The 27,382-nt window shown below is 35.7% G+C and overlaps 1 pseudogene; it reads right to left on the bottom strand.

Annotated features, from left to right (window-relative positions):
• Positions 1-1,647: 1,647 nt before the first annotated feature.
• Positions 1,648-26,702, bottom strand: LOC112866321 (ras-related protein R-Ras2-like; annotated as a pseudogene).
• Positions 26,703-27,382: the final 680 nt, after the last annotated feature.

The following is a 27,382-nucleotide window of genomic DNA, read 5'->3' as shown; positions in this document are numbered from 1 at the left end:
CTTATAAAATGAAGTAATCATTGACTGTAATTTTCTTTACATGATTGTTTATAAAATACCATTAAGGTAGTCAAGGATCTATAAATAAGTCAAAATATTTTTCTCTCCCAGAGATCTAGCCACTTAAATATTTGTTATTTTAAAAATCATATTGAATATATAATTGTTAAAAATACTAAATGTTTTTATTTTTTATTTTTCATTTTTAAAAATTTTTGTTGTGATAACATCAGTTTTAATTCTAGCACCTGAAGCTATACAAGGGTATGCTTTATCAACTTCACGGGGCTGTTGTACACATTCAATAAAGTGACAACCGTGCAATATCACTTAGTATCTCACCATCAGGAACATACTTCTGAATTGTTGAAACACATCCACAAAATTAAAAACAAAAATCAGAAGCCATCCACAGTTATACTAATCATCAAAGAGAAGTTTTACACTTACTACTTGATAGAACAGTCAGTACCTAGTACGGCACATCACAAGTGACTTCAGATTCTCACCCTGTTGTTGTCTACGGAGGAGGTTTCTCAAGCAGGTGTGTGACTGGCCAAGGGTGGGAGCCACCAGGACCAGGACCGGGATGGCAAGGACACCTCTACCACAGTTTCTATAGTTTTCACTGTTTTTTTTTTTCTTTGTCAGTTAAAAGTGAACAGTGAGAATTAAATAATTATCTTTACATATACACAAGGTATGCTGTGAAAGCATATTTGCTTACAAACATATAAAAATACTTGTTAACTAGTTTGATAAGAAAATAATGTATAAAACTACATAGCAAAAACATTAATCATCTCTGACCCCGGAAAGATCAATTCCGTATTCTATATTACAAACAAAAAAACAGTTTTAGTTTTTTTTAATCCCGTATCCAGAAATACTTGAAAAGGCAGACAGACAGAAATTATTTATTTTTACTCTCAACATGGCTATGAGAAGAGTTAACTTAAAAAGCCAAGAACGTTGAAATGCCTAAATCCAGAATGAGTCCAAATATTTGGCCACAAAGAACATTATTATCATCTTTAGGAATGGAGGTGTAATAAAGGCTTTATACACAGTTTTTAATCTATAAACATAACAGGCATTTTGGTATTTTGGCCACTGGAAAACAAAGGCTGTAGCGTCAGTAAAGGTCTGAGATGTCTCACATCTGTGGATTCAATTCAGTGTACTTAAGGTTAACTAAAGTTGACATCAAAATTTTTAGAGATAGGCAAAAAATTCACATTTAAAAACAACTTATGTTTCTATTTAGAGTAACAATAGGCAATATCATTCCAGAAGTGACAAGTTAATTTCACAACCTATGACTTCAGCTTGGTAAACAGCTTAGGTTCCAAAACTGATTCATCCCTATTAAAATGTAAGCCCTTAAAAAAGAATGTGTCTATGTATATAGATCATTATTTTTAAGAAATCAGATAATCTCTGAGGCAGCCTTAGTGTTTCCTTTAAATGTGTCTCAAAATGACCATAGGATTAGCTTCACGGAAAGGATTAGCCAGCTTCTTGGTCTAAGGCTACTAGTCACGGCAATCATTTGTCCAAGGCTAGAAAGGTACCAACACGATGTGATGTAAACCATAAGTGGAAGAGGAGACGATGAGGGCTTTTCCTGGTAGTTGGTAGCTAAAATTCAAGGGATTCTTAGAAAAAGGCACAATGGCAGCCTTTCTTTTCTTCTTTCCGTGTTGGTTCTGGTGAAGGAGGACATTCCTGCTCTTGAAATTTCCTTATAACCCGGACACGTTCATGGAAAGCTTGATCTACATTCATCGCAATCTTTGCTGACGCCTCCATGTATGTTACCTTATGTCGTGTTAACTGTTGTCCTTCTTCCTGTGTTACCTGTCTTTGATGATCCAGATCTGCTTTATTACCAGTTAAAATCATTGGAAACTCATCACGATCCTTCACTGTGAGAATCTGTCTTTGAAACTTGAAGATTTCTTCAAAACTGCCTCGATCTGTGACTGAAAAGACCAACAGGAGACCCTAGCCAGCTCTCAAATACTGTTCTCTCAGAGCTCCAAACTCTTCTTGTTCTGCCGTATCCAGAATATCTAGCTGGGCTGCTCTCTCATCTATCACACACTGCTTTATGTAGGAATCCTCGATGGTTGGGTCATAATCCGTCACAAAATAGGACTGTTATAACGGGGTCCCTTCCTTCTCTCGCACCCTATGCCACACCTTTTAGGTTGACCAAAGCGGAGAGACATCTGGGTTTCTCATTTTTAAAATCCCGAAAAAGATCTTTCAACCTTCTTAACCAGAGCAAATCCTAAGAATGAAGAATTCCATCACTCTTGTCTTTACCACAAGCCCTGACTTTTCCAATACTAAATGTTTTTTAAAACAATTCTTGCTGAAACTTCAACAGTAGCATTTTCGAATGACCTATATATATAGTTAATAGTTTTCCTGAGTGATATAATCCACGAATTCATTCAAATTAAATTATTCAACACTTTTAATATTCCATCAGCCAAGCTATTATGAGCTTATTAAATGATTAATCCCAGTGTGATTTTCGGAAAAAATAATGAGTGCACTCTATGTCAGCTTAGAAATATAATTGCACCATTATTGTGCTAAACTATTATCAAAGAGAATACAGTATTAGGTACATTAGCAATGACATTACTTTGCCTGCTAAATTTTTGCTTATAGAATTATTTGAAATAGAGGATTTGTACAGTCAATTAAAACCTAAGTATTTAAGGAATAATACGTTTAATTATTTGCAAGTTACCAGGTTGTTTGTATAGTTCTTTGACACAACAAATGTAGAAAATGTTTCATTGAGGAATGTCAATTTATTTAATACCATAAAATTCCAAGGTCTGTTTTAATAAAAATTAAAATCTCCTAAATGTTATAGGAGTAAAATAGAGGAATGATTTCTAAGGCTGTCGCTAATTACCTTAGTTTTCCTTAGTAATGAACTCTAGTTTTGTTCAAATCAGCAACATGCTCAAATAAAGTAATTGGCAATTTCCTTGGAAAGATGGATGCATTCATTCCCAATGATTCCTAACTGAGAATTAAGGCACAATTGAGGTTAACTAAATAAGGAGGAAATTTTTCTGCTGTAAATAAATGATACACAATGTAGTCAGCAGGACATGAGTATTAACTGGTGAATATTTTCCACTGCATACAGTTCATCAGTTCATCTTTATCCTGCCCTTGCTTGAAATAACTTCTTTTAGATTTAATTACATTCTTTTTTCGTAAATTTTTTAAGTTCATTTTTCTTCAGCTTCGTTGAAATATTAACACGTAATATATGTAAAGTTTAAGGTGTATAGTCTGATGACTAGATACAAGCATATATTGTAAATAGCACAATAATCTTCATCCTCTCACCTTTAATATGGGGGAGGGATGGTAATATTTCAGATTTATTCTCTTAACAACTTATAAGTATCTAATACAGTATTGCTAATTATTGTCATGATGTTATACACTAGATCCCCAGACTTAGTGATATTATAGCTGGGAGTTTGCACGCACTTTGAGCACGTTCTCATTTTTGCCACCCACAGCCCCTGGCAACCACCCTTTTACTGTGTGTGTATGAGGTTGGCTTTTTTAGATTCTGCACATAAATGACAACATAAAGAACCTGACGAGTATTATGTTAACTGAAATAGTCATAGACAAATGCCATATGATTTTACTCAGATGTGGAGTTTAGGAAATAAAACAAATGAACAAAGAAAGACATCAACAACGACAAAAAAATATTCTTAAGTATAAAGAAATGGTGGCTGCCGGAGGGGAGGTGGGTATGGTCAAAGGGGAAATAGAAAAAGGGGATAAAAAGTGTACTTTTCTTGATAAGCACTGAGAAGTATACAGACTTACTGAATCATGATATCATACACCTGAAATTAAACTGTCAATTATGTTTGATGGTAAAAAAAAAAAAAAAAAAAAGTGTCTGTCCTTCCGACTTTATCCCCTTAGCATAATGTCCATCCATGTTGTCATAAAGGGCAGAATTTCCTTCTTTCACAGGGTTAAATAATATTCCATTGTTTTGTATCTACACTACCTTTTCTTTATCCAGTCACCTTTTGATACACATATAGGTAAATTCGATATCTTGGCTGTTGTGCATGATACTGCAATGAACATGAAACTACAAATACCTCTTCAAGATTCTGTTTTCATTTTCTTTATATATTACCTAGTAGTGCAGTTGCTAAATCATATGGTAAAATTGTTTTTTATTTTTTTGAGGAAACTCCATACTGTTTTCCATGGTGGCCATACCAATTTATATTCCCAAAGTAGTGCACAAGTGTTCCCCTTTTTCCCGCATCCCCACCAACACTTGTTGTCTCTTGTCTGTTTGATAATAGCTATTCTAACAGGTGCGGAATAATATCTTAATATGGCTTTTATTGGCATTTCTCTGATGATTATTAGCAATGTCGAACACCTTTTCATGTACCTCTTAGCCATCTGTATGTATTACTTGGAAGAATGTCTATCATCCTCTGCCCACTTTTTAATTAGGTTGTTTGGTTGTTTGCTGTTGAGTTGTGTGTATCATTTCTATATTTTTTATATTAACTCTTTATCTGATCGATGATTTTGAAACTATTTTCTACTATGTTGTCGATTGCCTTTTTTTTCTGATTCTTTGTTTTGCAAAAGCTTTGTAATTCAACAAAGTTCTACTTGTTCATTTTTGCTTTTGTTGCTTGTGATTTTGTTGTCACATCCAAAATAATCACTGCCGAGACCCATGTTAAGAAACATTTTCCCTGTGTTTCCTTCAGTGGTTTTACAGTTTGGGATCTTGAGTATAATAATTTAAGCCATTTCAAGTTAATTTTGGGGAGTGGTATAAGACAGGAGTCAAGTTCATTCTTCTGCATGTTATAGTCTAGTTTTCCAAACACCATTTATCAAAGAAACTATCTTTCCTGCATTGATTCTACCTGATTCCCTTGTCAAATATTAGTTAACCATATATTCAAGGGCTTAACTTCTGTGCTCTAGATTCTGTTCTACTCTTCTATGTGTCTATATTTATGTCAGTACTGTACTGTTTTGATCACAACAGCTTTGTAATAAAGTTTGAATTCAGGAAGTATAATGACTCCAGCTTTGTTCTTACTCAAGATTCCTTTGGTGATTCAGAGTCTTTTGTTATTACAAAATTTAGGATCATTTTTCTCTTATTACGAAAAATGTCATTGGAATTTTGATAGGGCTTGCATTGAGTCTTTAGATGGCTCTGTGTAGTATGGACATTTTAACACCATTAATGTTTCTGATGCAGAAACAGGATATCTTTTCATTTATTTGTGTCTTCAATTTTTTTCATTAGGGTCTTAAATTTTGTAAATGAAATATATTTGACATATTATAAATTTAAGTTTACAAAATGTTAACTTGATACATTTATATATTGTGATATAAATGCCATAGCAACAATCATTACCTTACATTATTACCTCTATCACCTTACATTATTATACTCCTTTTTAGTGATTAGAATAATCAAGTTCTAGTCTCTTAGCAAGTTTGTTACAATACCATTTAATAATGGTTATAATACCATTGTTTTCTGTATTTACTACACTTCCCATGAGATCTAAGAACTTTTTTTACTACTCATATGTTTGTGGCCTCAAACAATATTTGTCCTTCCCCTTCACGCTCCCATCCCTTGGTAACCATTTTACTCCATTTCTATGAATTTGGCTTTTTTAGATTCCACATATGACTGATACCATACATTTTGTCTCTCTCAGACAAATTTCCTCAAGTTCCATTCATGTCTTCACAAATGGCAGGATGTTGTACATATCTTTCACTCCTGAATTAAAGATATTCTTATATATTTTGATGCTATTGTAAATGGAATTGTGTTTCTTTTTCAGATAGTTTTTTTTTTTTTTGTTAGTGTATAGACACAACTAATCTTTTTACATGAATTTTATATCCTGCAACTTTACTTACTTTGTTGATTAGTTCCAGCGGTCTTTTGGTAGAGTCTTCAGGGATTTTCTCTGTATGAGATCTTATCTTGCATAAACAGAGATAGTTTGACTTCTCTCTTTCCAATCTGGATGTCTTGTACTTAGTTTTCTTGCCTGATTGCTCTGGTAGGACTTCCAGTGCTATACTGAATAGGAGTGGAGAGTGAGTACTTTCATCTTGTTCCTGATCTTAGGAAGAAAGTTTTCAATCTTACACCATTGAGTTCTTTATATATGGCCTTTGTTATGTTGACATGCATTCCTTTTTTAGCCAATTTCTTGAGTGTTTTTAACATGCATGGATGTTGAATCTTTTGAAATGCTTCTTTTCCATCTCTTGAGATGATCACAAGATTTTTACCATTTTATTTACTACATTTAGTATTTTGCATCAATATATTGATCTACTCTGGTATCCCACTTGATCAGGGTGTATGATCCTTTTATGTACTGTAGAATTTGGTTTGCTAGTATTTTGTTGAGAATTTTTGCGTATATATTTATCTGTAGGGATATTCACCTGTAATTTTCTTACAGTGTCCTAATGTGGCTTTGGTATGAGGGTAATGCTGGCCTCACAAAGTAAAGTTTAGTTTTGGAGTATTACCTCCTATTTTTAAGAAGAGTTTGAGAAGGACTGGTATTAATTTTTTTTTTTTTAATGTTTGGTAGAATTCACCTATGAAGTCATCTGCTCCTGGTGTATTCTATGTTGGAAAGCTTTCCATTAACTGTTTCAATCCTGTCATTCATCATTGGTCTGTTCAGATTTTCTGTTTCTTGATGATTCAGTCTTGGTAGATTCTATGTTTCTAAGAATTTTAAGTTAAAATTGTTTATAGTAGCATATTGTCCTTGTATTTCTGTGTTACTAGGAGTAATGTCTACTTTTTGACTTCTAAATTTTTTTAATGTTTATTTTTGAGAGACAGAGAGTGCACACATGGGAGGGGCAGAGAGAGGGAGACACAGAATCTGAAGCAGGCTGCAGTCTCTGAACAAGCCATGAGCACAGAGCCTAATGTGGGGCACAAACTCACAAACCACAAGATCATGACCTGAGCTGAAGTAGGTCACTTAACTGACTCAGCCCCCCAGGCACCCCTTTCACTTCTGATTCTTCTTTTTCTTAGTCTAGTTAAGGATTTGTCAACCTTTTTATATATTAAAAAAAATACCTTTTACTTGTAATGATCTTTTCTATTAACTTTTTAATCTCTATTTACTTTTGCTCTGATTTTCATGTTTTTTTCTTCTACTAACCTCGGACTTAAGTTCTTCTTTTTCTTACTCCTTGAGGTGTAAATGTAGGGTGTTTATTCAAGAGTTTTCTTTTCTTTTAAGGTAGGGATTAATTTCTCTTTTAGAACTGTTAGTCTACACCACAGTAATTTTGATACATTCCGTTCCATTTTCACTTGTTTCAAGTATTTTTTATTTCTGTTTTTATTTCTTGGATTCATTGCTCAGGAGCTTCTTGTTTAATTTCCATACATTTGTGAATTTTCCTTGTATTTTCCATTATTGATTTCACTTTTCATAACATTGTGGTCAGAAAAGGCAACTGGTATAATTTCAGTCTTCTTACATTTGCCAAGATGTGTTTTATGATTTAACATATGGTATATCATGGAAAATGTTCTGTGCATTCTTGAAAAGGATATGTATTTTGCTGCTGTTGGGTACAATTATCTGAATGTGTTTAGGTCCATTTGGTATAGTTCAAGTCCTGTGTATCCATACTGATTTTCTGTCTGGATGATATAACCTTTGTTTAAAGTGGGATATTCAAGTCCCTTACTGTTAATGTATTATGTTTCTCCCTAGAGATATATTAGTATTTGCTTAGTGTATTTACATGCTCCAGTATGGATGAATATTTATGATTATTATAGCCTATTGATAAATTGGCCTGTTTATTGAAAAATTATTTTTGTTACAATTTTCAACTTAATATCTATTTTTCTTATAAGTATACCTACCTCTGTTTTCTTTTCATTTCCAGTTGCATAGAATGTCTTTCTCCCCTATATTCACTTTGAGCCTAGGTGTGTCCTTAAAGCTAAGGCAAGTCACTTGTAGGCAGCATATAACTAAGTTATTTTTTAATCCATTTAGCCACAGTGTCTCTTGATTGGAGAATTTAGTCCTTTTACATTTAAAGTACTTTTTAATAGGTAAAGACTTATTAATGCCATGTTAATTTTTCCTGACTGGAGCCCTACCAAGGAAGCTACTTTGGACCATAGGATGGATATGCCTGGGTCCCCCAGAGCCTACAGGGAGTGACCCAGAGAGATCTGTGTAAGCCTGGTATTGGGAAGGGCGGATTCTGGAGTCTTCCCTGAGATGAGTCACTTTACCATCCATTTCTCATGAGGGAATGTCTCTTTCATTCTTTTTCTCTGTGATAGGCTACTTAGACTTGTAGGATGTGTAATGGGGGATATGTGAATCTATTCGTCTTACTGTTACCAAACCCAAGTTTGGCTGTCCCTTGCTTGAGAGGCCAATACTCAAGAGATGAGTTTTGATTGGAAAGGAACTTGAGCTTTATTCAGGAGGCTGGCAACCTGGGGAGAAGGCGGATTCTTGTTCAAAAGCCCACTCCAAGGTTTCTAAGCCTGGCCCAAGGGTTTTTAAAGGGTTTTAGGGTAATCAGCAAAGAGAGTGCAGTGGCCTGCAACATTTCTTAATGATGTGTAGACCTGATGTTGCCAGCTACAAACATTATTTCAGTGGGAGGAGGTTGTTGTGGAGGGGGTCTGGTTCTTGTTTTTTGGTGTGCAGGAGTACTCTGTTATTTCTGCCAAAAAGGGCAAGGTCTACCCATCCCCAAAACCATTTGTGTAACCTAAAAAATAAACACATTGTGCTAAAAAAATTGTGAAGCTAATCCAAAATCTGAGGCAGCTCCAAAGAGACTTGCTGAATTCTGTGGCCAGGAAAATTCTGGTCTTTCAGTCCTCAAGGTCAGTGGTCTGCAAATCTCAAAGAAAGTAATTTCATTCTGTTACAGATCGAGGGTCTTAGGTCAGCAGGTGAGGAGTGTGTTATCTTGAAGCAACTTTGCCCTTAAGACCAACTGGAGTGCTCTTCTATTACCCTCCTGAATGTATCTTTTTTTTTTTTTATTATTATTTCTGTACTTCCTGCATATGCTTCACCCATATAAGCCCTGATCTAGATCTTTGGTTCTGTGTGCAGAATAGTTGTTCAGATTGATGTTTATGTGTGTGGTGGTGTGGAGGCATATTATTATGCCACCACTTTTTCTATTGGTTCATTTTAAGTTTAACATAAGATTTACATGTTCTATAGTCAGTTAGACATCTTTTATGTGTTGCTGGACCATATTATACAGTATTCATTTAAACTTTTCTCATACAATTGTATAAACGACTCAGCACCTGGTATTGGCATTTAACTCACTAATCCATACATTCATTTCTTAAGTTTATTTAGGTGTTTGTTTGTTTTTTTTTTACTTTGTGATTTTGGTATACATTTGAAGATATTCTAAGGACTTTCTGAATTTTAAAAGGACTTTTTTATTCTAAACCATCTGATGAAATAGAATACCTGTAATTTGGCTACAAGTATTGCGAATTGGCAGTAATATGTGTTGTTCCAAGTCAGTCAAATAATTGCAAATACTCAGTTTGTTCATATATTACTATAATTTGAATCAATAATATTCCCAATTATTAACAATGATAATTAAACCAAAATGTAATTTGCTTTATATGTGTCCATGCGAGATGTTATAGGAATATACTAAATACGCATCACTTCTTTAAAGATATTCCTATATACATACAGTTCATGGTTCTTCAGGATTTCCACTGAACAAAAAATCTAACTGTATTAAAATGCAAAAAAGCATAATGATAGCCAATAAGTGAGTCGTAAAACTAAATTTCAAAAAAAAATATTTAATGGTTTCTAAACATTTTCCATTAGAAGTAACCATATTGTGGTAGTTCTTAAAAGTAAACTCATTTTTAAAGCCTGATTGTCAGTTGCTAAATTATGTTTTTGTGATTGCACCTTGTAAACCTTTGTCAGGTTTTTTGCAAGAAACCCAGTTATCCAGTAGAGTAGCTACTGGATAGTTACCATTATCAGTAATGTAATAAATACTACCGGACGTGGAATGCAATTTAGGTTGAAAACAGAAATACTATTTCCACCAGCACTTATACTCTTGTATTCCAAGGTCAGTGAATTTGCAAAGTGTACACACATAAGAATATTGATAGATATAGATATATATAAATAGATATCCAGAAATGGCAGGGAACTGAAAACATTGGTGAATAGCAGTAAAATCAATGATTCAATCCACTAAACCAACTTAATGAACAGTCTAAGTTGTGTGACAAATTACCAATTTAAATTTTTTGCATTATAGTGTGAATACATGGGTAGAATTTGGCAAAAAATATATTTAGCACTTAGAAAACTGTTTTGTTTTCTTGGACAATATATGCTTATTTTCTGAACATTTAAAAAAAATATTCTAAGACTTGAGGAACCTGGGTGGCTCTTTAGGTTAAGCGTCTGACTCTTGATTTCGGCTCAGGTCATTTCACAGTTTGTGGAGTTAAGCTCTGTATCAAGCTCTGTACTAACAGCATAGAACCTGCTTAGGATCCCTGTTCCCTCTGTCTCTGCATCTCTATTGAAATAAATAAATAAACTTAATTATAAGACTAAATTATTAAGTCTCTCTCTCTCTCTCTCTCTCTATATATATATGATATACATATACACACACACACATATATATGTACATATATATATGATACACACACACACACAGATGAACCAAAATCTATCAGATGAACAAATCTATCTATCTATGGAGAGAGAGGAGAGGGGTAGAGGGAGAGAGAATGAGAGAATCTTAATCATGCCCTAGGCTCAGCATGGAGCCTGACATGGGGCTTGATCCCATGACCCTGGGACCATGACCTGAGCCAAAATCAAGAGTCTGACGCTCAACCAGCTGAACCACCCACGCACCCCTAAGTCTGTATTTGATGAAGTTATTCTAATACTCTAAGCTCAGTAATATTTATCTATTTGAATGGTAACACACATGGTCATGGTCATGGTCAACTTTCATCTATTTCATTATTTTATGAAAAATATGTATGAAAATATAAGGCAAATATTCTGTAAGCACTATTTCATGTAAATGCATTTGGTTATTAATCTTCAGGACTTTCAGTTGTAACGTGGCAATCATAATTGTCTCATATCAATTTATTTCAGTGACAACAGCCTTTTCCACTCTTTTTAAAATTATTTTTTTAATTTAAATCCAAGTTAGTTAACATATAGTATAAACATATAGTGTAATAATAATTTCAGGAACAGAATTCACTGGTTCATCACTTACATATAATACCCGGTGTTTATCGCAACAAGTGTCCTCCTCCATGTCGGTCACCCCTTCAGCCCCTCCCCCCACCCAACATCCAACAAGCAACCCTCAGTTTGTTCTCTGTCTTTAAGAGTCTCTTATGGTCTGTCTCCCTGTTTTTATATTATTTTTGCTTCCCTTCCTTTTTGATCATCTATTTTGTATCTTAAATTCCATGTGTGAGTGAAGTCATATGATATTTGTCTTTCTCTAATTTCACTTAGCATAATACACTCTAGTTCCATCCACATTGTTGCAAATGGCAAGATTTCATTCTTTTGATAGCCGAGTAATATTCCATTGTGTGTGTGTGTGTGCGTGTGTGTGTGTGTAAGTATATATATATATATATATATATATATATATATATATACACACACATATATATATGTGTGTGTTACATATATATATAACATCTTCTTTAACCATTCATCAACCAGTGGACATTTGGCTGTTTCCATAACTTGGCTATTGTCAATAGTGTTGCTATCAACATTGGGGTGCCTGTGTCCCTTTGAATCAGCACTCCTGTATCCTTTGAATTAATACCTAGTAGTGCACTTGCTGGGTTGTAGGGTAGTTCTATTTTTAATTTTTTGAGGAACCTCCATACTGTTTTCCAAAGTGGCTTCACCAGCTTGCATTGCCACCAACAATGCAAAAGAGATCCTCTTTCTCTGCATCCTTGCCAACATCTGTTGTTGCCTGAGTTGTTCATGTTAGCCATTCTGACAGGTGTGAGGTGGTATCTCATTGTGGTTTTGATTTGTATTTCCCTGACGATGAGTGATGTTGAGCATCTTTTCATATGTCTGTTAACCATCTGGATGTCTTTGGAAAAGTGTCTATTCCTGTCTTTTGCCTCTTTCTTCACTGGATTATTGGGGGGGGGGGGGTTATTGAGCTTGATAAGTTCTTTATAGACTTTGGATACTAACCCTTTATCAGGTATGTCATTTGCAAATATCTTCTCCCATTCCTTCACTTGCCTTTTAGTTTTTCTAATTGTTTCCTTCACTGTGCAGAAGCTTTTTATTTTGATGAGGTCCAAATAGTTCATTTTTCCTTTTGTTTCCCTTGCCTCTGGTGATATGTCAAGTAAGAACTTGCCTGATTTTTGCCTGCTTTCTCTTCTAGGATTTTGATGGCTTCCTGTCTTATGTTTAGGGCTTTCATCCATTTTGAGTTTCTTTTTGTGTATCATGTAAGAAAGTGGTCCAGGTTCATTCTTCTGCATGTCACTGTCCAGTTATCCCAATGCAATTTGTTGAAGACACTGTCTTTTTTCCATTGAATACTCTTTTCTACTTTGTCAAAGATTAGTTGGCCATACGTTTGTGGGTCCATTTCTGGGTTCTCTAGTCTGTTCCATTGATCTCAGATGGGGTTATGTTTCAAAACCCCATGCTTCAGGGGCACCTGAGTGGCTCAGTCAGTTAAGCGTTCCACTTAGGCTCAGGTCGTGATCTCGCAGTTCCTGAGTTCAAGCCTCACGTGGGGCTCTGTGCTGACAGCTCGGAGTCTGGAGCCTGCTTCAGACTCTGTGTCTCCCTCTCTCTCTGCCCCTCCCCCGACTCACACTCTCTCTCTCTGAAGAAATAAATAAAAATAAAAACCCCATGCTTCAGTAATACCCCTGTGACTAGGACCTGCACCAACTCTACGGGGAAGGGTCTCGCTGAGCAATGGCCAGTTTCTGGCTTGCCCCAGAAAACATTTTGTGTGATCGCCCAGCAGCAGAGGTTCAGAGATTCTGGCAAACCACAACACACAGCTGGCACAAGGTTTCATTATGGCATGTTTGTCCCATTACCAGAAAACATGGCTGCTCTCTAGGGTCTGCTGGACCTTTGCGTGTGGGGAGGCCATACGGCCTCTACCCAATGCCCTCCTGGCAGGGGAACCACTTCTCCCTGCCTGGCACAGTGTCTGCCTCTGGGGATTCTCCCCACTTCCCCACAGGGCACGGCCAGGCACTGAGCTCCAGAACTTCAGGCTCTGGGCTCCAATGATTAGTATTGAAACCCTCTCCTCTCTTCCTTTCCGTGGTTTTGGGGAAGAGACTTCTCACACTCTCCTGTGGGGGTTTTCACTCTTCCTCTCCAGCCTCTTTCAGGGCAGCGCTTTTCTTGCACAGTCCTCTTACACTGCATTCTTCTTCCTTCCCTTTTGCTGCCGTCTCTCTGCAAAAACAGCTCCTTACTCTCTTCGGCTTTTCTCCCCCCGCCCCCAGTTCCCCTCTCCCCACCGATTGCCTGCGAGTTCTGTGGCTCACGTTATGCAGATTGTTGTGTTCATCCTCAGGTCAGTTTCCTACGTGTTCAAAATGGTTTGGTGCTGATCTAGCGGCGGTTCGGGGACGAGACGAGCTCAGGGTCTCCGTGCTGCTCCAAAATCTTAACTCCTCTCTGCAGCCTTTTCCACTCCAAAATGTCCTAATATGATGTTTGATTTCCACACCAATCTGCTCTGTTTTCTCGATATAAGTGACAAACCCATCCTTTCAGGTGCTCTCATTTATTATTTCTTTTTTTTTATTTTCAGTAGACTTTAATTTTAGAGCAGTTTTAGGTTGACAGCAAACCTGAGTTGAAAGGACAGAGATTTTTCTGTGTACTTGCCGCCCTCATTTTATGAATCTCTCCTATTACCAAAATCCTATGCCAAAGTGCTTTGATATAACTGATGAACCTACATTGACACATCATTGTACCCAAGGTCTATAGTTTACCATAAAACCACTCTTGGTATTGTGCCGTCTGTAGGTTTGGATAAATGGATAATGACATGTATTCACCATTATATCATCATATGGAGTGATTTCACTGCCTTAAAATTTCACCATGCTTGACCTATTCGCTCTCCCACCTCCCCAATCACAGGCAACCAATGATTTTTTTTCCTGTCTCCAAACTTTTGCCTTTTTCAGAATGCCATACACTGATAATCATGTAGTATAGAGGCTTTTTGAATTGGGCTTTCATTTAGTAACTTGTATTTAAGTTTCCTCCCTCTTTTCGTGCCTTGATCGCTCTGTTTTATTTACCACTGAATTATATTCCATTGTTGAGAGATACCACAGTTTGTTTATAAATTGAATTACTGAAAGATATCTGGGATGCTCCCAAGTTTTTGCAATTATGAGTAAAGCTATTAAAAACATCCCTGTACACGTTATTGTATAGACATAAGTGTTCATTGCCCGTGGATAAATAGGCAGCAACATGATTGCTGGATCACATGGTAAGAATATGTTTTGTATTTTAACAAACTACCAAAATGTTTTCTAAAGTATCCATATAGTTGTGCATTTTAACCAGCGACAAATGACAGTTCCTGTTGTTTCTCATCACCCCTGCACTTGGTGTTATTTGTGTTCTAGATTTTGACCAGTCTAATAGGTGGCTGGTGGTACCTCACTGGGGTTTTGTTTTTGTTTTTGTTTTTTTAAGGTTTATTTAATTTTTTGAGAGAGACAGAGACAGAGAAAGACAGTATGAGCAGGGGAGGGGCAGAGAAAGAGACACACACAGAATCTGAAGCAGGCTCCAGGCTCTGGTCTGCCAGCATAGAGCCTGATGCGGGGCTTGAACTCAAGAATCGCGAGATCATGAGCTGAGCTGAAGTCAGACGCTTAACTCCCTAAACCACCCAGGTGCCCCCCTCACTGCTGTTTTAACTTGCCTTTCCCTGATGATGTAAGATGTGGACCATCTTGATATGTGCTTATTTGCCATCTGTATATCTTCTTTGGTCAAGCATCCGTTTAAGTCTTTGGCTCGTTTTCTGATTAGGTTTTCTTACTCTTGAGTTTTAAGGTTTCTTTTTATAATTGAAGAACAGTCCCGTATCAGATGTGTCATTTGCAAGTATCTTTTTTCTCATTCAATGGAATGTCTTGTCGTTCTTTTCACATTGTCTTTCATGGAGTAGATGTTTTTAACTTTAATGATATCCAGCTTATTAGTTACTTCTTTCATGGCTAGTGCCTTTGGTGTTGTATCCAAACACATCATCACAATACACAAGGCCTTCCAGGTTTTCTTCCCTGTTGCCTTCTAGGAGTTTTATGTTTTATGTCTTCTTCAATTTCTTTCGTCATTGTCTTAGAGTTTTCAGTGTTCAGCTCTTTTACCTCCTGTGTTCAATTTATTTCTAGATATTTTATTCTTTCTGATGCAACGATAAATGGGATTGCTTCCTTAATTTCTCTTTATACTCGTTCATTATTAGTGTACAGAAACCCAACAGATTTTTATATATTAATTCCTTATCCTGCCACTTTATTGAATTCATCTATTAGCTCTCACAGTGTTGTTGGCAGAGTCTTTAGGGTTTTTTATATATGTCACCTCCAAACAGTGACAGTTCTATGCTTCTCCGTTTCTGATTTGCTAGTTGCTCCAGCTAGGGTTACCAATACTATGTTGAATAAAAGTGGGTAGCGTGGGATCCTTGTCTTCTTCCTAATCATAGAGCAAATGCTTTTAGCTTTTCACCATCAAGTACGATATTAGCTGTGGGTTTGTGATATACGGCCTTTAATATGTTGAAGTATGTTCTTTCCAAATCCACTTTGTTGAGAGTTTTTATCATAAATCAATGTTAAACTCTCAAAATGGCTTTAGTACATTTACTGGGACGGACATAAGATTTTAGCCTTTCATTGTGTTAATGTGGCATTTCACACAGATAGACTTACAGATGTGGAAACATTCTTACACCCATGGAATGAATCCTACTTGTTCATACTGTGTGTTCTCTCTAATGTATTACTGAATTCTAAATTTATCGTGTTAACATTTTGTTGAGGATTTTTGCATCTGTGTTCATCAGGGTTATTGGCCTCTACGTTTGTTTTCTTGTACTGTCCTTTTCCTGGTTTTAATAGAACATTTTATGATTCCACGTTCTTTCCTTTTCTGAGCATATTGTCACACTTGTTTTGGGGTTTTTGTTCTTAATTTTTTTAGTGATTGCTTAGCGTTTGCAGTATGTGTGACTAATCCATGGCTACTTTTAAATAATACTCTAACACCTCACAGGTAAGGCAAGTATCTTATAATTACAAGTAATCATAATTCCTCCCATTCATTCCTTGTATTATTTCTGTCATTCATTTCATATTTGTATCAGCAAACATAACATTTGAGAATGTTTATATTTGTGTGCGTAACACTGTCTTTTGAAGAGGGGAAGTTTTTAATTTTGATGATATCCAGTTTATAGATTTTTTCATTTATGAATCATACTTTTGATATAATGATTAGAAAATGTTTTCTTCTAGAAGTTTTATAATTTTAACTTTATATCAGGTCTATAATCCATTATAATTTAATTTTCAATATGATGTGAGGTATGAAAGGTTTTTGTTTGTAGGGGGGAGAACTAGGGATAAAGAATTGTTCTAGTATATGTAAATATCTACAAAGTGGCTTAATATCTACAAACTGCCTAAGCTAAGTTTTGTTAAATCTATTCATAAATTTTTACAAAATTCCTATCAACAACATCGAGTCTTATCATAGACATATACTCTGAGGACTACAAAATAGCTAAGGAAATTAAGATAAAATATGTGAAAAGTTAACTCATGTTTATCACATTTTTTGTTGGGTGTACCTTATAGATTTCTTAATTGTATATAATTTTAAATGGTATTGTAAAATTTCATTTTCCATTGCTTTTGTGTAGAAATACAATGATTTCATATCATAATTCATAATACACAATGTTGATAGACTAGCTTATTAACTTCTAGTAGTAATTTTGTAGATTCATCAAATTTTCTGCATAGATCTTCACATCATCGATGAATAAAGACATTTTTACTTCTTCCTTTCCCATGTGGATGCCTTTTAATTCTTACTCTTTTATTTCCATGCCTAAATCTTCCTTGTAATGTGGAAATAAAAGTGCTAAGAGCCAACACCTTGACATTTTTCCTGATTTTTTTTAGGGAGAGCATACATCTCTTTGGCATTGAGTATTATTAGCTGTTTGTTTTGTAGAGGTAGTTCCCTTCTGTTCTTAGTTTCATAAGAAGAATGTATTTTGGATTATGTAAAACACATTTTGTCATGCATCAACTGAGATAATAGGATTTTTTAGTTTATTAATATTGTGAATTACTTCACTGACATTACAAAGTTAAACCAACTTTGCAATCTTGGCGTAAACCTCATGTAGTCATGATGTGTTACTATCTTTTTAATATTGTTGAATTAGCTTTGTTAATTTCCATTTAGAATTTTTGCATCTATATTTATGAAGAATATGGTCCTGATGTTGTTTTATATTCTCCTATTGTCATTCTTTAGTTAGTATTGGTATCACTAAAATGCTAATTTCACAAAATTATTTTGAAAACATTCACCTTTTTCAGTTTTCTGAGGAAGTTTTTATACATATGGCATTATTTCTTCTTTCAATGTTCAGTGTAATTCCTCAGTGAAGCCATTTAGCTCTAGGGTTTAATTTGTTGGCAGTTTTAAAACTACAAATTAATTTTTTTTAAGAATAGGTCTATTCAAGTTATCTACTTCTTTTTGAGAATACTTTGATTGTTTTTTGATGTTTTTTCCCATTTCAGTTGATTCATTTCTTCATGAATATATTTCGATACTCTGTGTCTTTCATGAAGTATGTCTATGTCAGCTAACTTCTTGACAAAATGGCATAAACTTGTTCATAATATTATGATTTTCCTTGAAATAATTTTAGATTGGGGAGTATCTGACTTTGGCTTAGGTCATGATCTCACAGTTCGTGGGTTCGAGCCCTGCATCAGGCTCTGTGCTGACAGCTCAGAGCCTGGAGGCTGCTTCAGATTCTGTGTCTTCCTCTCTCTCTGCCCCTCCCCTGCTCATGCTCTCTCTCTCTCAAAAATGAATAAATGTTAAAAACTTTTGTTTAGGGGCGCCTGGGTGGCGCAGTCGGTTGAGCGTCCGACTTCAGCCAGGTCACGATCTCGCCGTCCGTGAGTTCGAGCCCCGCGTCGGGCTCTGGGCTGATGGCTCAGAGCCTGGAGCCTGTTTCCGATTCTGTGTCTCCCTCTCTCTCTGCCCCTCCCCCGTTCATGCTCTGTCTCTCTCTGTCCCAAAAATAAATAAACGTTGAAAAAAAAAAAAAGTGTTTAAAAAAAAAAAAAAAAACTTTTGTTTAAGTAAATAAATATTTATAGATTATGTCATGTGACATCATGTGTCTCATCCTGATACTGCTTAATTTGTGACTTTTCTTTTTTATCCTGAACAGTTTAGAGTGTTATAAATTTTATTAATCTCAAACAACTAGGTTTTGAGTTACTTGTTAAGTACTTTCTATCAAGTGCAAAAATATTTAGCATTTTTATGTACTTTTTAAATTAATTAGCCAACGTGTCATTATGAAATCACCTTATTTAGCCCTGTCAATATGTTTTGCTTTGAAACCAACTTTGTCTGTTACCAGCTTTGGTTTGATTAGTGTTAATATCATATGTATTTTACTACCCTTTTACTTTACCCCGTTTCTTTCTTTATGTTTACAGTACGTTTCTTGTAGGCATCATATGGTTCTCACTTTTTATACAGTCCTGTAATGGTTTCTCTTTAATGGTGGTGTTTAGACCATTTCCACATAATGTCATTATTATTAAGTTTAACCATACAACTTTGTATTTGTGTTCTACTGGTTCAATCTGTTCTTTGCTACCTTTTTTGTCTCTTTTCTCCTTTGTTCAGATCTAATATAATTTTTTTAAGTTTATTTATTTTTTGAAAGAGAGAGAACATGGACACAAGTCAGGGAGGGGCAAAGAGGGGGAGAGAATCCCAAACAGGCTCTGTGCTGTCAGCTCAGAGCCCGATGTGGGGCTCCATCTCACTAACTGTGACATCATGACCTGAACTGAAATAGAGAGTCGTATACTTAACCCTTTGAGCCACCTAGGTGTCCCAAGATCTAGTATAAATTTTTAATGATCCACTTTATGAGTTTTGTTGACATATGGACAGCAATTTTTGTTGTTGAAATTTTAGATTTTAGTTACAGTAAAAATAGTTAATATATCACAATATAACTTAAAATGGGTATTATACCAACTTAAAAATTTTGTTTCATTTTTGTTATACAACTTCTAAATATTATATAAACACCAGGTTGTATCACTCTTGTTGGTTAAGAGTCAGTAACATGTTAAATTTTTTTTAATTTTTTTAATGTTTATTTTTGAGACAGAGCATGGGGTGGGGGGGCAGAGAGAGAGAGGGAGACAGAATCTGAAGTAGGTTCCAGACTCCGAGCTGTCAGCACAGAGCCCAGACACAGGGCTCGAACTCACGGACTGTAAGATCATGACCTGAGCCGAAGTCAGATGCTTAGCCGACTGAGCCACCCAGGCACCCGTCTTAACAAATTTTAAATGATGCCAAAAAATGTCATTTTTACCCATGTATTTACCCTGCCTAGTGCTTTTCCTTCCTTTGTGTGGATTCATGTTTATATTGAATATCATTTTTTCCATCTTAGAAAGTACTTTTTTATTGAAGTATAGTGAATACACAATTTTATATTAGTTTGAAGTATACAGCATGTTTTGATAACTCTGTAATTTATGCTGTGTTCACCTAGGTATAGCTACAACCTGTCACCATGCAGTGCCATTACAATACCATTGACTGTATTCCCTATGCTGTAGCTTTTATCCCCATGACTTAACATGCCCATAACTGGAAAGCTGTACCTTACATTGCCCTTCACTCATTTAGCATTTTGCCCATCTCCCAACCTTACTCCTTTCTGGTAACCCTAAGTTTGTTCTCTGTATTTATGGGTCTGTTTCTGCTTTTTGTTTGTTCATTTATTCCTTTGTTTTGTTTTCTAGAGTCTATATAAATCATATGACATTTGCCTTTTTCAGTCTTATTTCATTTGGTGGTCACAAATGCCCAGACCTCATTATTTTTAATTGCTGAGTAATATATTCCTGTGTGTGTGTGTGAGAGAGAGAGAGAGAGAGAATGTGTGAGTATGTTCCACATCTTTATTCATCTATTAATGAATACTTGGATTGCTTCCCTGTCATGGCTATTGTAGATAATTGCAGCAAAAAAAAAAAAAAAAAAAAAAAAATAGGGATGCACAGATCTTTTCAAATTAGTATTTTCCTTTTCTCTGAGTAACTACTCAGTAGTGGATCATATGATATTTCTATTTTTAATTTTTAAAGGACTCTCCATCCTGTTTTCACTAATGGCTGCACCAGTTTGCATTCCCACCAGCAGTGCAGGAAGGTTCCTTTTTCTCCACATCCTTGCCAGGACTTGTTATTTCTTGTCTTTTTTACTCTAGCCATTCTGGTAAGTGTAATATCTCCTTGTGGTTTTGATGTACATTTCTCTGATGATGTGGTAACACATCATTTCATGTGTCTGTTTGCCATATATATTTCTTCTTTGGAAAAATGTCTATCAGGTCATTTTTAATCAGATTATTTCTCTTTTTTTAGGGCTTTTTGGTATAAGTTCTTTATTTCAGATATTAACTCCTAATCAGATGGATTATGTGAAAATACCCTCTCCTACTCACAGGGTTGCCTTTTCATTTTGTTGCTGGTTTTTTCACTATGCAAAAATGTTTATATTGCTGTAGTCCCAGTATTTATTTTTACTTTTGTTTCTGTTGCCTGAGGAAACCTATCTGGAGAAATATTGCTAAGACTGATGTCAAATACATTCCTGCCTATGTTTTCTCCTAGAAGTTGTAAGGTTTTAGGCCTCAAATTTAGGTCTTTAGCCCATTTTGAGTTTACTTTGCATGTAATTGTCCAGTTTTTTTCAGTGAAATTTATCTTTTCCTCATTATTTTTTTTTTTGTTCGCCTCCTTTGTCATAGATTAATTGACCATATAAGCATGTGTGTTTTTTCCTGGCCTCCCTATTCTGTCCTTTTTCTCTGTGTATCTGCTTTTGTGCCAAGATCAGACTGATTTGATTACTACAGTCTCCTAGTACCTTTTGAAATCTGGGATTGAGACGTCGCTAGCTTTGTTCCTATTTCTCAGGATTGCCTTGACTATTAAGGTTCTGTGTGTGTGCGTGACTTCATACAAATGTTCATATTACTTGTTCTACTTCTGTGAAAAATTCTGTTGGTATTTTGATAGAGATTGCATCGAATCTGTCGATTTTCTGGGCAGTATGAACATGTTAACAAACATTGATTCTTCCCATCCACAAACATGAAATCATTTTACGTTTATGTCATAGTCACTTTCTTTATTCTTTGGCATTTAATCTTTTTGGTGCAGTTGTAAATGGAATTGTTTTCTGAATTTCTCTTTCTGCTGCTTCATTGTTAGTGTAAAGAAATTCAGTTTCTATGTATTAATTGTGTATCCTGCAACTTTAGTGAATTCATTTTTTACTTCTAATTGACACTTTAGAGTTTTTTAATGTAATGTGTCATCTGCAAACAGTGATGGTTTAAGTTCTTCCTTACCAATTTGGATGTCTTCTATTTGTTTCTGGGGTTGCTGCAGCTAGGACATACAGTACCATATTGAATGTAAGTGGTAAAAGTAAACCTCTTTCCCTTGTTTGGGATTTTGGAGGAAAAACTCTCAGTTTTAACCATTGAGTATGATGTTCACTGTGGGTTTTTCATCTGTGGTCTTTATTATGATGAGGTATACAACCTCTACACCTGCTTCTTTGAGAGTTTTTATCATACGTGGAGCAAATTTTACCATAAATGGATCAAATGGATAAAGTATTTCATCAAATGCTTTATCTCCATCTATTAAGGTAATCAAGTAAGTTTTATCCTTCATTTTGTTAATAGAGTTTATCAGGTTGATGGACTTGTAAATTACAAAACCATCCTTGTATTTCCAGAGTAAATCCCACATGATTGTGAGCGACCCTTCTAATGTATTGTTGAATGTTTTTTGGTAATATGTTGTCGAGGATTTTTGTATCTATGTTCATCATGTGTATTTTCTTTCTGTAGAATTTTTGGGTTTGGTATCAGGGTAATGCTGACCTCATAGAATGAATTTGGAAGCTTTCCTTCCTATTTTTTGGAATAGTTTGAGGAGAATAAGTATTAATTCTTCTATAAGTGTTTGGTAGAATTCACCTGTGACTCCATCTGGTTCTAAAATTTTGTATGATGGGAGCTTTTGGTTGCTGATTGAATTAGATTACTACTAATCGGTTTATTCAAATTTTCTATTTCTGATTTAGTTTTGAAATATTGTGTATTTCTAGGACTTTATCCACTTTTCCTAGGTGATCTAATTTGTTGGCATAAATTTTTTCATATGATCCTTATAAGGGCTTTTATAATCCTTTGTATTTCTGTGGTATTGGTTGTTATTTCCCTTTCAGTTCTGATTTTGTGTCTTGTCTCTCTCTCGATGAGTTTGGCTAAATGTTTATAAATGAATCAGTTGTTGGTTTCATTGTTCTTTTTCTATTTTTGTCTCTATTTCATTTATCTCTTCTCTGAACTTATTGTTTCCTTCCTTCTATCAGCTTGGCCTTTGTTTTACTTTTCCTAGTTCCCTTATATGTAACGTTAGATACTTATTTTTTGAGGTTTCTCTTGTTTCTTGAAGTAGGCCCATATCTATTTACATTTCCCTCTTAGAACTTCTTTCACTGAGTCCCTATTTTGGGCTGTTGTATTTTCATTTTTCATCTGTATCCATGTGTTTTTTAATTTCCTCTTTGAGTTCTTTGTTGAATAACCCATTGGTTATTCAGAACTCTGAAGGACCATTTTTTTTTTTTTTTTTAATTTTTTTTTTTTTCAACGTTTATTTATTTTTGGGACAGAGAGAGACAGAGCATGAACGGGGGAGGGGCAGAGAGAGAGGGAGACAGAATCGGAAACAGGCTCCAGGCTCTGAGCCATCAGCCCAGAGCCCGACGCGGGGCTCAAACTCCCGGACCGCGAGATCGTGACCTGGCTGAAGTCGGACGCTTAACCGACTGCGCCACCCAGGCGCCCCTGAAGGACCATTTTTAACGGTTCTTATCATACAGATCTTGTACATCAATTCTCTCAGGTTGCATTTTGGAAAAAAAAGTGTTTATTTTGCCTTCATTTCTAGAAGACCCTTTCTCTACTCATCAAATTCGCGGTTGACAACATTTTGCTCAGTACTTTCAAGATGTTGATCAACCATCTTCTCACGTGCTTTGATCTGACAAAAAATCTGCTTTCATCCTTATCTTTCTCTTTAAATATGTATATTTTTCCTCGGGATGCCTTTAATCTTTTATATTTATAACTGATTTAGAGCTATGTAATTAAGATACTCCTTGGTACAGCTTTCCTCGTGTTATTAGGGCTTGATGTTCCTTGAGTATCTTGAATACCTGGGTTTAGTTTTTATCAGATTGCCAAACTGCTGGCTAATTATGTCTTCAAATATTTTTCCCTTTCTCTTTCAGGACTCTAATTATATGTAAAATAGACTGCTTGAATTTGTACCACACATCATATTGGGTTTTTCCCCCCCATTCTTGTGCTTTGTGTTTTGAACAGTTACTATTGTTAAGCACCCATGTTTATTGATTTTTTCCTGCAGTCTCTAAAAGTAATTATATCCAATGTATTTATTTTATGCGAAACATACTTTTTTGCTTCAAGAAGATCACATGGATTCTTGGGGCACCTGGGTGGCTCATTCTGTGGGGAATCTAACTCTTGATTTCAGCGCAGGTCGTGATCTGTTTGGTTTGTGAGGTTGAGCCCCAGTGGGCTCTGCACTGAGAGGACAGAACTTGCCTAAGATTCTCTTCCCCTCTCTGCCCTCCTCACATTTGCGCTCTCAGGATAAATACATTTATTTAATTTACTATTAAAGAATCAGATTCTCTCCATATCTTTATGCTTAAAATGTTCAAGTTCTGTTTAGCTTTATGAACATGTAAACTATAGCTTTAGTAACTTCTCAGGAGCTACTTTGAGCATCTCTGTCACTACTGAGTCAGGTTTGTTTCATTTCGTTTCCTCATTTGGAGGATGCTTTTCTGCTCCTTTGCATGCTTGGTAATGTTTGGAGAAAACAGACTGTGAATTTTACTTTTATAGAAGTTAGATCATTTTCTATCCCTTCAGTTTTCTAAGTTTTTTGAGCTTTATGCGAGGCCATATTTAAGTTACTTGCAAACAGTTTGGTTTATTGTTGGAGTATGCGTTTTAAGAGTTTTTTAGGCAACATCGGAATGATGTTTAGTCTAAGGAGAACTACTCCAAACACTAAGGCAAGACCTTTTGACGTTCCCTACCAATGGCTTTTCCACTCTGGCTGGTGCCAATAGGCAATAGCATGGCCCTGTGGGAACCTTGGACACTGTTTCTCCAAACCCTTTGGTTTGTGTTTTTTTTCTCCCCACCCTTGGGTAGTTTCTTCATGTGTGTGCACCAGTTCATATGCTACGATTTTTCTAGGACAGACATCAATGAGTTTTCTCTCTGTTCTGCAAACCCTATCTTTTAATTTTTTTAAATTTTAATTCCAGTGTAGTTAATACACAGTGTTATGTTTCCAGTGTACCTTACAGATATTCAACAATTCTATATATTACTTAGTGCTTTTCATGGTAAGTGTACCCTTAATCCTCCCTCATCTATTTTACCCATCCCCCTCTCACTCCTCCTCTGCTGTTTTTTATAGTTAAGAGTCTGTTTTTTGGTTTTCCTCTTTTTCTCACCTGTGTGCATTTTGTGTGTGTTTGTTTCTTAAGTAAGTTCCACACATGAGTGAAATCATATGGTATTTACCTTTCCCTACCATATTTCACTCAGGATTATATGCTACATTCTCTAGATCCATCCATGCTGTGGCAAATGGGAAGATTTCATTCTTTTTAATGACTGATTGAGATTTCACTATATATGTATGCACGCACACATCACGTCTTCTTTATCCATTCAGTTATCAGTGGACATTTGGACTCCTTCCATAATTTGTCGATTTTAAGTAATGCAGCACTAACCATAGGTGTGCATATATCTTTTCAAATTAGTGTTTTTGTATTCTTTGGGTAAAGAAAGATATTCCATGCTCATGGATTGGAAAGGTAAATATTGTTAAAGTGTGCATACTACACAAAGCAAACGACAGATTAAATGCAATCCCTATCAAAATACCAACAGCATTTTTTTTTACTGAACTAGAACAAATGATCCTAAAATTTGTACAGAACCGGAAATGAACCTGAATAGCCAAAACAATCTTGAAACAGAAGAGCATGGCAGGAGGTATTACAATTCTGGACTTTAAGTTATATTATAAAGCTGTAGTAATGAAAACAGTTTGGACCTGGCACAAAATTACACACAAAGATATCTGGAACGGAATAGAAAGCCCAGAAATAAACCTACGACTATATGGTCAATTAACCTTTGACAAAGCGGGTAAGAATATATAATGGGAAAAAAAACAATCTCTTCAACAAATGATGTTGGGCAAACAGGAGAAACTGGAGCACTTTCTTACATCATACACAAAAAATAGCTCAAAATGGATTAAGAACCTAAATGTAAGACCTGAAACCATAAAAATACAAGATGAGAGCACAGGTAATAATTTCTCTTACATCAGTTGTGGTAACATTTTTCTAGATATGTCTTCTAGGACAAGGGAAATAAAAGCAAGACTAAAGTATTGGAACTACAACAAAATAAAAAGCTTCTGCACAGCAGAAGAAACAACAAAACTAAAAGATAACCTACCGAATGAGATATTTGCAGATGACTTATCTGATAGTGGGTTAGTACCAAAATATACAGAGATTTTACACAACACCCCCCCCAAAAAAAAAACCCCAAATAATCCAATTAACAAATGGACAGAATACACGAACAGACATTTCTCCAAAGAAGATCTACAAATGGTCACGGGACACATGAAAAGATGCTCAACAGCCCTCATCATCAGGGAAATAAAAATCAAAACCATAAGAGACAAGTGTTGGTGAGGATGTGGAGAAAAAGGAACCCCATGCATTGTTGGTGGGCATGTACTGGTGCAGCCACTGTGGAAATAGTATGAAGGGTCCTCAAAACATTGAAAATAAAAGTACCAAAATGTCCAGTAATTTGACCACCAGCTTTCTAGATCTGCGTAGACTTTCAGCTACATCTGCTCCACTCTGGGAGTCCACACCCTCTGCCTGAGTTAGTCTTTCTGCATTAGGCCTGGAAAGTTTCATTGCAGTAAGCTGGGTGATTGCGGGGCTCACTTTGTTTTCCATCCCTCAAGGATTATTTCCCTTCTTTGTAGGATTTCCAATTTCTTGAAATTCATGGTTTTAAGTGGAACATAAATCTACTCCCTGTTATTCCATTGTTAGAAGCAGAAGCCCCCTTTTTTTTTTTATCATCATTAAACATTAACAAAATGTTCTCATCATCTTTTCACTAGTGTTTCTGGTGGTTTGTTTTTTAACCAAATACAAATGTTTTACTATAGTTTCAGTAACATTTTCTACTTATTATTCTTTTTTTTTTTTTTTCAACGTTTATTTATTTTTGGGACAGAGAGAGACAGAGCATGAACGGGGGAGGGGCAGAGAGAGAGGGAGACACAGAATCCGAAACAGGCTCCAGGCTCTGAGCCATCAGCCCAGAGCCCGACGCGGGGCTCGAACTCCCGGACCGCGAGATCGTGACCTGGCTGAAGTCGGACGCTTAACCGACTGCGCCATCCAGGCGCCCCTCTACTTATTATTCTAAAAACATATTCCCTCATTTAATTCTCCTTCATTGTGTTAAACTATACTATCTCCTTCACCCATTAGTGCTTTTAAACTCTACAGTTAGCCTTTCTCCTCTCAATTCTCCCTTAATTTCATGACTTAGTGTCCAACACCTTTTCTCAAAGTTGTTTTGAAGTCACATCATTTTTTATGTACATGAAATGACACCTGCAGGT

Source organism: Puma concolor, chromosome A2, assembly GCF_028749965.1.
Source record: "Puma concolor isolate L17-30 chromosome A2, mPumCon1.1.hap2, whole genome shotgun sequence".
In the NCBI taxonomy this organism is placed as follows: domain Eukaryota; kingdom Metazoa; phylum Chordata; class Mammalia; order Carnivora; family Felidae; genus Puma; species Puma concolor.
This window is presented reverse-complemented; position numbering and strand designations above follow the sequence as displayed.